Raw genomic sequence first — 10583 nt, 5'->3', positions numbered from 1 at the left:
GGGCTGGGAGCCAGGACTCCTGGGTTCTCTCCCTGGCTCTGGGAGGGGAGTGGGGTCTAGTGGTTAGAGCAGGGGGGGCTGGGAGCCAGGACTCCTGGGTTCTCTCCCCAGCTCTGGGAGGGGAGTGGGGTCTAGTGGTTAGAGCAGGGGAAGGCCGGGAGTCAATGTCATAGTGGAGTGACTCACAGCTGATGCCAGGAGATGGACCCTCCGTGCTGATCCGAAGCCCCCTGCCCCCGACCCTCCGCTTACCTGATTTCAGAGTCTCCGCTGCATGGGGGGGCTCGGCCAGTATTCTCGGAGCGGGGGAGTCGCGTGGGGGGGGATCACTGGGGCCCAGATCCCAGCTGGGTTTGTCCCTCATCCTGCAGAGAAGGAAAGAGCCAGGCTGGGTGGCTGGTGGGGGTATTTGACTCCCTTCCAGCCCCTCCCAAAGCCAGGCAGACAGGTCCTAATTGGTTCCTTGGGAGCCCCTTGTTCCCCTGCTGGGGAGGCCTTAATGAGGTCCCAGGAGGGGCTGGAGTCCTCTCCCGCCCACTTCCCATCAGCCCCGGACCCCGGCACTGCCAGCCCGCCCGCCTCTGCCCCAGGATGTTCCCCCAGTGGGCTCCCAGCGTCAACCCAGAAGCCCCCAAACCTCCGAGGTTGGCAGAAGATGCCAAGAGCCTTAGTTTCTGAATCCTCATTCACATCAGGGTCCATTCTGGGCGTTAGGCTCCAAGCCTTGGAGGGCAGCCCCATGTACCAGTCTCAATGCTCCTGCCTCCTCCAGGTAAGTCTACATTTCGAGCTGGAGAGACACACCCATCCCAGCCCTCCTCGAACTGGCACTCACAGCGCCAGCTCCAAGTGTGGTTCCCCTCCTCAGTCATTGTGCATTTCCTGGCCTGTCCTCGGCTCCAGAGCTCAAGGTTCTAGGTCCTTCAAGCCCCATGTTCTAGATTCCCCAATGCTGGAATACTTTCCATGGAATAAACGGGCCCAGAGACGTGACCCGGTTAAAATTCCTTTTAATCTTTTATGGAAGATACATGTTCCAGGTTCTAGGTCCCTGACAAGGTTCCAGGTCCCTCAAGCCCCAAGTTCTAGATCCCCAATGCTGGATTAATTTCCATGGAATAAACGGGCCCAGAGACGTGACCCTGTCACTGTCCCACATTAAATGGTGTTAAACAAAGTTCAGGGTTTGGTATCAGAGCCATCAGCCTGCCTAACCCCATGGCAAACACCCCATTAAAAATCCTGTTCACCTTTTATGGAGAGAAGGCAAAGCAGTTAAGCATTGGAAATGTAAGACAAATGCACATGAAACGCGGAAGGAGAGACCGCTTCTATCTCTGCTGCTGATTTTTTATTTGCAATCTCACCGCTAGAGAATCACGGGTCTGGCAGGTGTTTTCAGGCATCGTGGCCAGTTCTCGGAAAACATCCGCTCGATGCGGCAAGATTAAACAGAGGAGGACTGTTCAGCTTGGAAAAGAGATGATTGTGAGGGGGAGATGATAGAGGTCTAGAAAAATCATGAATGGGGAGGAGAAAGTCAATCAGGACGTGTTATTTACCCCTTCCCATAACACAAAAACTGGGGTCACCACAGGCAGCAGGTTTAAAACAAACAGAAGGAAGTATTTCTTCACACAACGCACCGTCAACCTGTGGAACTCCTTGCCAGGGGATGTTGTGAAGGTCAAAAGTAGAACTGGGTTACAAAAAGAATGAGATAAGTTCTTGGAGGGCAGATCTATCAATGGCGATTAGCCAAGATGGTCAGGGACGTAACCTCACGCTCTGGGTGTCCCTAAATGTCCGATGTCCGGAAGCTGGGAGTGGACAACAGGGGATGGATCTCACAATAATTGCCCTGGTCTGTTCATTCCCCTGAAGCATCTGGCACCGGCCACTGTCGGAAGTCAGGATACTGGGCTGGATGGACCATTGGTGTGACCCAGTTTGGCCGTTCTTATACAGCTACTCCGAGACCTGGCCGACTTGTACCAGCATGGGACTGTTTCAGGCATTGCTTGTCTCTCTGGTTATGGGCTCACAGCCGTGTTGCAAAATATATGTCGTGTCTGGCTAAGTGAGACTCTTAGGTTATGTCTACGCCGGAGCTGGGTCTCCCAGACCAACAGGAGGTTGAACCCCCCGCAATATAAGCAGTTAAACCAACTGATTGTATCCAATGTGATTGTACTGTCAAAATATACCCAGCGAGGTCTTTTATGAAAGTTTGCAATGCACGGACCTCAGCGGAGCAGGACTGTTCCGGTTCTGAGCGTCACACTGTCAGGGAGATGTGGACAAACTGGAAAGAGTCCAGAGGAGAGAACAAAAATGATCCAAGGTGGAGCAAACGTGGCCTAGGCAGAAAGGTTTAAACAACAACAACGGGACATGTTTAATCTGGAGAAAAGACGGCGGGGGGACCTGATAGCAGCCTGCAAATCTGTTCTAAAGAAGCCAGGGATCAATTGTTCTCTGTGTCTCCTGAATTTTGGACAAGAAGCAATGGGCTTCATCTGCAGCAAGGGAGATAGAGGTTAGATCTTAGGTCTGGTCTATGCTAAGGAGATAGGTCGACGCACGGCAGCTCATGTTGACCTAACCATGGACATGTCTACACTTAAATTTTGCTCCTGTCGACGTAACTGCTCCGCCATGCTGACTTAACAACTCCACCCGCACGCGTGGCGTAGAGTCATGATTGGTGGCGTTAGGTCGGCGCAGGGTCGGTGACGATGCGGCGTCCAGGAGCGGTCCCACAAGGTCCCACACTGCAGTACAATCGATATAAGTGCTCTGGCTGACAACGCGCCCCGCTGACACCAGAAGCCCCGTGTGGACTCGTACGAGCAATGGAATTACTGTGACAGCTGGATGCGCCGTGAGTTAGGGCGAGTTAATTTGGAAGTGTAGACATGGCCTTAGGAAAAACTAGTTCAGCTCCAGAACCGGCTCCCAAGGGGGGGCTGTGGGATCCCCGTCATTGGAGGTTTTTAAGAGCGGATTGGCTGTATTAGTAGGAGTGTTGCCAGCAGATCGAGGGACGTGATTATTCCCCTCTGTTCGGCATTGGTGAGGCCACATCTGGAGTATTGCATCCAGTTTTGGACTCCCCACTACAAGAAAGATGTGGACAAATTGGAGAGAGTCCAGCGGAGGGCAACAAAAATGATTAGGGGGCTGGAGCACATGACTTACGAGGAGAGGCTGAGGGAACTGGGGTTATTTAGTCTGCAGAAGAGAAGAGTGAGGGGGGATTTGATAGCTGCTTTCAACTACCTGAAGGGGGGCTCCAAAGAGGATGGAGCTCGGCTGTTCTCGGTGGTACCAGATGACAGAACAAGGAGCAATGGTCTCAAGTTGCAGTGGGGGAGGTTTAGGTTGGATATTAGGAAAAACTTTTTCACTAGGAGGGTGGTGAAGCACTGGAATGGGTTACCTAGGGAGGTGGTGGGATCTCCTTCCTTAGAGGTTTTTAAGGCCCGGCTTGACAAAGCCTTGGCTGGGATGATTTAGTTGGGGATTGGTCCTGCTTTGAGCAGGGGGTTGGACTAGATACCTCCTGAGGTCCCTTCCAACCCTGATATTCTAAGAATCTATGACTCTCCGTTCAGAAGACAAGCACAGCAGTGAAAGACATTGGGTGTCTCTCTGCGTTCTCCTGATGTACCAGACTAATTCTTTCACCTGAGCCATGACAGCACCCAGCCCTCCGTCCGATCGATGTTGGGATCGCTCGTTGACGTTGCAATCTTGGGTCGCTGCTGGCGGCACCGGATGCAGATAGACTTATGTTTTGGGACACACACAATACACAATTCCAGTTGAGATCGTGGATTGAAAGTGGGTTAGATAAACCGCATTATATCCCCCATGTGGACCCTCCCATTCAGAACGAAAGGGGCCTTCATTCAGTTGAGAAGAGACATTTTAATTCAGATTTAATGTGGTTTAGCTTAATTCCATTAATTAACTGAATTACACTAAACAGGATTAAGGCCACTTTAGTTCCGAACCAGGGGCTCTCTATAGAGGAGATTAAGCTGGTTTAAATAATTCAATTACAAGGATTTTGTATACTATGTCTTGAGTGTCCCCATGTAGACAAGCACTAAGACGACTACCCAGGGGTTTAGCGGGGTTCCTAGATCCATGGCCTCCCGGGTGATATGGGGTGGGGGCATCTGGATCCATGGCCCCTCCAAGTGACCTGGGGCAGGGGTGTCGGGATCTGTACGTCCATCACATTTTTTTCCACTCACACCAACTTCTGGACTTTTTCTCTCCTCCCCTGAGTCCCAAGTTTTCTCATTTGCTCCTTGGTTGTGGCTCTGGCTAATTAATCATGGGAGAGTCGGGGTGAGGATCGGGCACCGAGGGGACCTAGCACTGATTGGGTTCGTTAACGCAGGCCCCATGGGGTTCGTTAGCGCTATTCGCCCCCGGGACGAGCGTCCGCAGTCTTGGTGCGGTCTCGGTCTAGCTAATGCTGCTTTTAGTTAGGGAGCGAGTTTTGAGGGGCAGCGGGAGCGGGGGGCTCTCCGAAGGGCTGGGCATGGGAGTTGGGGTGCTTACCCCCAGTCTCCCCCTTCGTCCCCTGCACACTGAATTGTCCGTATCAGAGCCGGTGCCCCCTAGAGGGGAAAGACGTCCCATTCCCTGTCCCCCTGAGCCAGCCAGTCCCCCCCATCCTGGGGCCAGATCGGCGCCCCCTAGAGGGGAAATACCCTGTGTCCCATTCCCTGCCCCCAACTGTGCCAGCTGCATTTCCCAGGTCTCGCCATCCTGAGATCAGGGCTGAATTCAACAAACGCGTGGACGAGGATGATCCAGTGTATATGGTGTCCTTGGACTTTCAGAGCGTCTTTGACAAGGTCCCTCACCAAAGGCTCTTACGCAAAGTGAGCTGTCACGGGATACAAGGGAAGGGCCCCTCATGGATCGGTAACGGGTTAAAAGACAGGAAACAAAGGGAAGGAATAAATGGTCAGTTTTCAGAATGGAGGGGGGTAAATAGTGGTGTCCCCCAGGGGTCTGTACTGGGCCCCGTCCTATCCAACACATTCATAAACAATCTGGAAAAAGGGGTAAACAGGGAGGTGGCAAAATTTGCAGATGATATAAAACTGCTCAAGATAGTTCAGTCCCAGGCAGACTGCGAAGAGCTACAAAGGGATCTCACAAAACTGGGTGACTGGGCAAGAAAATGGCAGATGAAATTCAACGTTGATAAATGCAAAGTGATGCACATCGGAGAACAGAATCCCAACTATACGTATACAATGATGGGGTCTAAATTAGCTGTTACCACTCGAGAAAGATCTTGGCGTCATTGTGGAGAGTTCTGTGAAAACATCCACTCAATGCGCAGCAGCGTCAAAAAAACGAACAGAGTGTTGGGAACCCTTAAGAAAGGGAGAGATAAGATAGGAAATATCATATTGCCTCTATATAAATCCACGGTACGCCCACACCGTGAATACTGCGGGCAGATGTGGTTGCCCCATCTCAAAAAAGATAGATTGGAATTGGAAAAGGTTCAGAAAAGGGCAACAAAAATGATCAGGGGTCTGGAACGGCTTTGTATGAGGAGAGATTAATAAGACTGGGACTGTTTAGCTTGGAAAAGCGACGACTAAGGGGGGATATGAGCGAGGTCTATAAAATCATGACTGGGGTGGGGAAGGTAAATAAGAACGTGTTATTTACTCCTGCCCATAACACAAAAACTGGGGTGACCCGATTAAATTAATAAGCAGCAGGTTTCAAACGGACGGAAGGAAGGACTTCTTCACCCAGCAGCCAGTCAACCTGTGGAACTCCTCGCCAGGGGATGTTGTGAAGGCCAAAAGTCGAACTGGGTTCATAAAAAGAATGAGAGATGTTCCTGGAGGACAGGTCCATGGACGGCGATTAGCCGAGATGGGCAGGAAGGCAACTCCATGCTCTGGGTGTCTCTAAATGTCCGATGGCCAGGAGCTGGGACTGGCCGACACAGTGGATGGGTCACTTGATATTTGCCCCGTTCTGGTCATTCCCTCTGAAGCACCTGGCACCGGCTACTGTCTGAGACAGGATCCTGAGCTAGACGGACCCTATATGGCCGTTCTTACGTTCTGATTATTTTCCGAGCACGACGTTCTGTGTCGGCCCCTCCTGTAGCTGGAGAATGCCAGGGGAGCTCCGTGGCTTGTGCATCTTCCAATGGGCGCCCCACCCCCAGAAACCTCCAAGCCTGGGTGCTGCTGTATCCCGTGGGGTTCCCCTTCCCCCTCCATTGGGATCCCAAGTCCCCGATTCAAGGGGGAACAGAGAACACAACGGGGGCCGGAGGGGTCTGTAGGAGACTCACCCTTTTTCCTAACCTCTCACCTTAACCTCCCATGCCGAGCATTCAGCCCGTCCCGGCTTGTCCTGCCTTCAGCGGACGCGGCGAGCAAGTGATCAGAACAGCCCGGGACAGATCTCTCTGGTCCTCCGTCAGGCTTTTTCCCAGACCAAGTGGGCCCAGTTTTTTAACCTTTTCCCATCAGGCAGACTTTCTAAACCATTGCTCATTTTGCCTGGACGCTCTCCGGTTTGTCACCATCTTTCCTGAAGCGCGGGGCCCCCAGAATTGGACACATAAACTCCCCCTGGGGCCTCCCCAGTGCCGAGCCGAGCAGGACGGCATAGGAGCCTCCTTTGATATCCCCCAGAACTAGATTCGCTTCTTCCGCAGCTGCGCCCCGCTGTCGGCTCAGATCCGATTTGTCCCCCACGGGAACCCCCCATCCCCGTCGGCCACGCAGCCAGCAGCTGCGCGTTTGCTTTTTCCTTCCTCGGAGGCGTACGCTGCGCTCGGTCCTTGTCCAATTTCCCCTGCTCGATTTCAGAGCCGTTCTCCGATTCACCCCGGTCGTTTTCAACCCGAACCTCGGCCCCAAAAGCGCCGGCCGCCCCTCCCCACGGGGAGTCACCTGCAGGGGTTTGGAGCCGGCTCTCAGTTAGGAAGTTTTTCCTAATGTCCAACCTGCAATTTAAGCCCATTGCTTCTTGTCCTATCCTCAGACGTTAAAGAGAACAATTTTTCTCCTTCTTGTAACCCCGCTTTATGTACTTGAAAACTGTTCTCCCGTCCCCTCTCCGGCTTCTCTTCTCCAGACGAAACAAACCCCCTTTTTTCAATCTTCCCCTACAGCTCATGTTTTCTAGATTTTTCATCATGTTTGTTGCTCGTCTCTGGGCTTTCTCCAATTTGTCCCCATCTCTCCTGCAACGCGGCGCCCAGAACAGGACCCAATCCTGCAGCTGAGACCGTATCAGGGCGGAGCAGAGCGGAAGAATCACTTCTCGTGTCTGGCTTACAACACTCCTGCTGATACAGCCCAGAACGACGTTGGCTTTTTTTGCAACAGCGTCACACTGTTGACTCATATTTTAGCTTGTGATCTACTCTGACCCCGCAGATCCGTTTCCACAGGACTCCTTCCTAGGCAGTCATTTCCCTTTGTGTGTGTGCAACGGATTGGTCCTTCCAAAGTGGAGCACTTTGCATTTGTCCTGATTGACTTTCATCCGATTTTCTTCAGACTATTTCTCCAGATCATTTTGAATTTTAATCCTATCCATCAAAACACTTGCAACCCCTCATAAGAACATAAGAACGGCCAGACTGGGTCAGACCAAAGGTCCGTCTAGCCCAGTATCCTGTCTACCGACAGTGGCCAATGCCAGGTGCCCAGAGGGAATGAACAGAACAGGGAATCATCAAGCGATCAACTCATGTTGAGTTGTTTGCTCTAGCTCCCTCCCAGAGCCCTACTTTCGGGGATCCAGCCCCCATTGTGTAGGTCTGGCCTGGCCTCCTAGTGCCTAGATGGCAAACCCTGCATTCGGCTGGATTAAAATGCGCCTAGCTCTGGGGAGTGTCCCATTAGCAGCTTGAGAGCCCTGCTGGGACGCTCACTATGTTCTGGGTCTTACAAGACAGTCGCAGCCACCGTGTGTATCTGCGGCCGGCATTGTGCCTGGGGGATGATTAGGAAAGATCTTTGCACCATGGGGTGAGCGAAGAGTTTGGCAGGACAGCGGCCAGGGGAGAAACAAGCCCATTTTGGGAGTGGGGATTGCACAAATGTTTTTCCTGTGGAGGACAACCCAAAATCAAGCCGCTTGGCCAGGTGAGGAACAGCGGCACGTAACGCCACACAGGGACGGCTGGCCCAGCAGTGAGATGCAGCAACCTCTGGGGCAGGACAGCCGGGGAATAGCTACATAGAACGCTGCATGGGGACGGCTTGCCCGGCAGTGAGATGCAGCCACCTCTGGGGTGGGGCAGCTGGGAACAGTCACACATAACACCCCACTCCCTGTCGCACGGCATCGCCCACCGCCCGGCCCTGACTGCCAGGGGAGAGCGCCCCCAGCTGGACACTCCACACCAATGCCAGCAGCACAGCCTCTGAGCCCCAAGCTATTGACATGGGGCAGGAGAAATAACGCTGCATTTTCCACCCTGCCTAGGACGGGCCCCTTCACTCCCCTAATTGCCAGCGTGCGTTAATTGCTTCTCCTGTGCATCATTAACCTCCCGGCAGCCTGGGAGGGGGGGGCCCCCCCTCCACAGTGCCAGGGGGCCCAGCTGTCCACACCCCTTCCCCCGACTCCCCCATCTATACCCCTCTGCGAGGTGCCAGAGCGGGACCTGCCACCCTTCACCTCGAACGGGGAGGCGTTCAAATCCCCACATCCGGCCTCTTCTCCGGCTGTCCTTTCCGAGGCCTTGCAAGCGGCGGGAGGCATTTCTCCATGAAGGGATCTGGTGTGGAGCAGGCAGGTCAGTGGTACCACCTTGCCAGTCAGAGCCAGGGCGGGTAACGCAGTGCGTGCCGGGGTCCTAATCCGGGGTGGGGGCATGGCCCGGAGGTTCCTTAAGAGCTGAGCCGGGGGGAAAACTGATTTCCCGCGCCTTCGGCCGAACCCAAGAAAGCCGCGCGGTTTCCTTCGGCTCGAAAGAAGCGTTTTCCGGCCCCCGAACCAGAACGTTTCCGAGGTCCCTTTTCTCTCCAATGTCCATCGGCCGAACCGAACCCTCAGACCATTTTCATCGCTTGGAAATTTGGGGCCGGGAAGCTGAAATAATCTGGCGACCGTGACGTGAATCCGCGTCGTGGGTGGACTGTCTCAGTCCGGAATCCCACAGCTCCTTTTCCCGGCTGAGTTCAACGCCGGTCCAAAGCGGGTTGAGATCATACGGAGAAAGGCCACTTAGAGTGACAGGACCGATCAGCCACGCTGGTGGGCGCTGATTATCCCCACCCCGCTCCTTTCATTCGTTATTGATCGTTACCCGGATCGGCCACTCCGGGTGTCCCGAAACAGCAGGTGACAAATATCACTCTCGGAGGACGGGGGCCACTGGTAAGCGCCGGCTGAGAAAACCCCGGGCTCGAGCCCCCATGTCTGCCCATTAGCCTTGGGCAAGATGCTGCACCCAGTCCCTGCCTCAGTTTCCCCATTTGCCCGCCTCTGAAAGGCAGCCTAGCGCGGCTATGAGATATTTAATGTTACTCTTAGAAGCAGGCTCTATGGGAAGAGCCTCTCTCCACAAATGTAGCCTGAACAATTATGACACCTGTTTATTGGGGTCACAGATCCCCGGTTCTTTTCTGTGGCGGCTCCGTAGCGTTAATTGAGAGGGTGGAATTTGGGGGAAACACATCCAGAAACTTAATTCTATGCAGACAAGGGGAATGCAAATCAGGAAAATCAGTAGACATCACAACTGGAATAAGAGACGGCCAGTAAAGTGGTTCCTGTCTCGCTTCGGGCATGTTTAAAATGCTACGGAGACCTCTGGAGGCCAAGAGAAGTGGAGCCAAGCCGATTCTGTTCACACTGTCTCAGGCACCTGAGGACGAATGGGAGCCGGGTGTGGGAAGTTAAGGAAGGATGTGAATGGAAAGCGGGTTGGCTACCCCCGATGCCTCCATGTGTGGACTCTCTTATTCTGGAATAACACGTCCCCTTTTTCTGGATTAGTTTAATCCAGTTCCAAAGTGGGTTAAGCTCATACGGAGCAAGGCCGATTCGTTTGACAGGAGCTGTTCTGCACAAAGCCGCCCCTAGCCTCAATCAGGGATAATAATAGTTCCTGGGTGTAGGGTAGATAAAATCCAAATGACTGTGAGGGACACTGACCCTGCAGCACCCAAGTACCTTGCGAAATGGAATATCTTGTAGCAGTGAGTTCCACAGGCCAAGCCATATTGCTCCCATACCCCACATTTTGAGGGATGCTCCTCTTCTTGGCCCCCTTTGCCCCACAGTTTTACCATTCAAAACAATTGACCCCACCCCACCAACACAGAACCCTTGAATCCAGTTTATAAATAGATAGAGTGGAGTGGGGCAGAGGATAGATAGATAGACAGAGGGGTGGATTGGGATGGATGGACAGATGGACAGATGGGTGTGGGGGGGTGGATAGATGGACAGACAGAAGGGTGGATGGACAGACAGAGGGGGTGGATGGATGAACAGACAGAGGGGGTGGATGGGGGTGGATGGATGGACAGACAGGGGTGTGGGGGGGGGTG

Source organism: Terrapene carolina, unplaced genomic scaffold, assembly GCF_002925995.2.
Source record: "Terrapene carolina triunguis isolate 2854851 unplaced genomic scaffold, T_m_triunguis-2.0 Scaffold596, whole genome shotgun sequence".
NCBI classification, from domain to species: domain Eukaryota; kingdom Metazoa; phylum Chordata; order Testudines; family Emydidae; genus Terrapene; species Terrapene triunguis.
The sequence above is the reverse complement of the archived record's forward strand: the minus strand, read 5'-3'. Positions refer to the sequence as shown.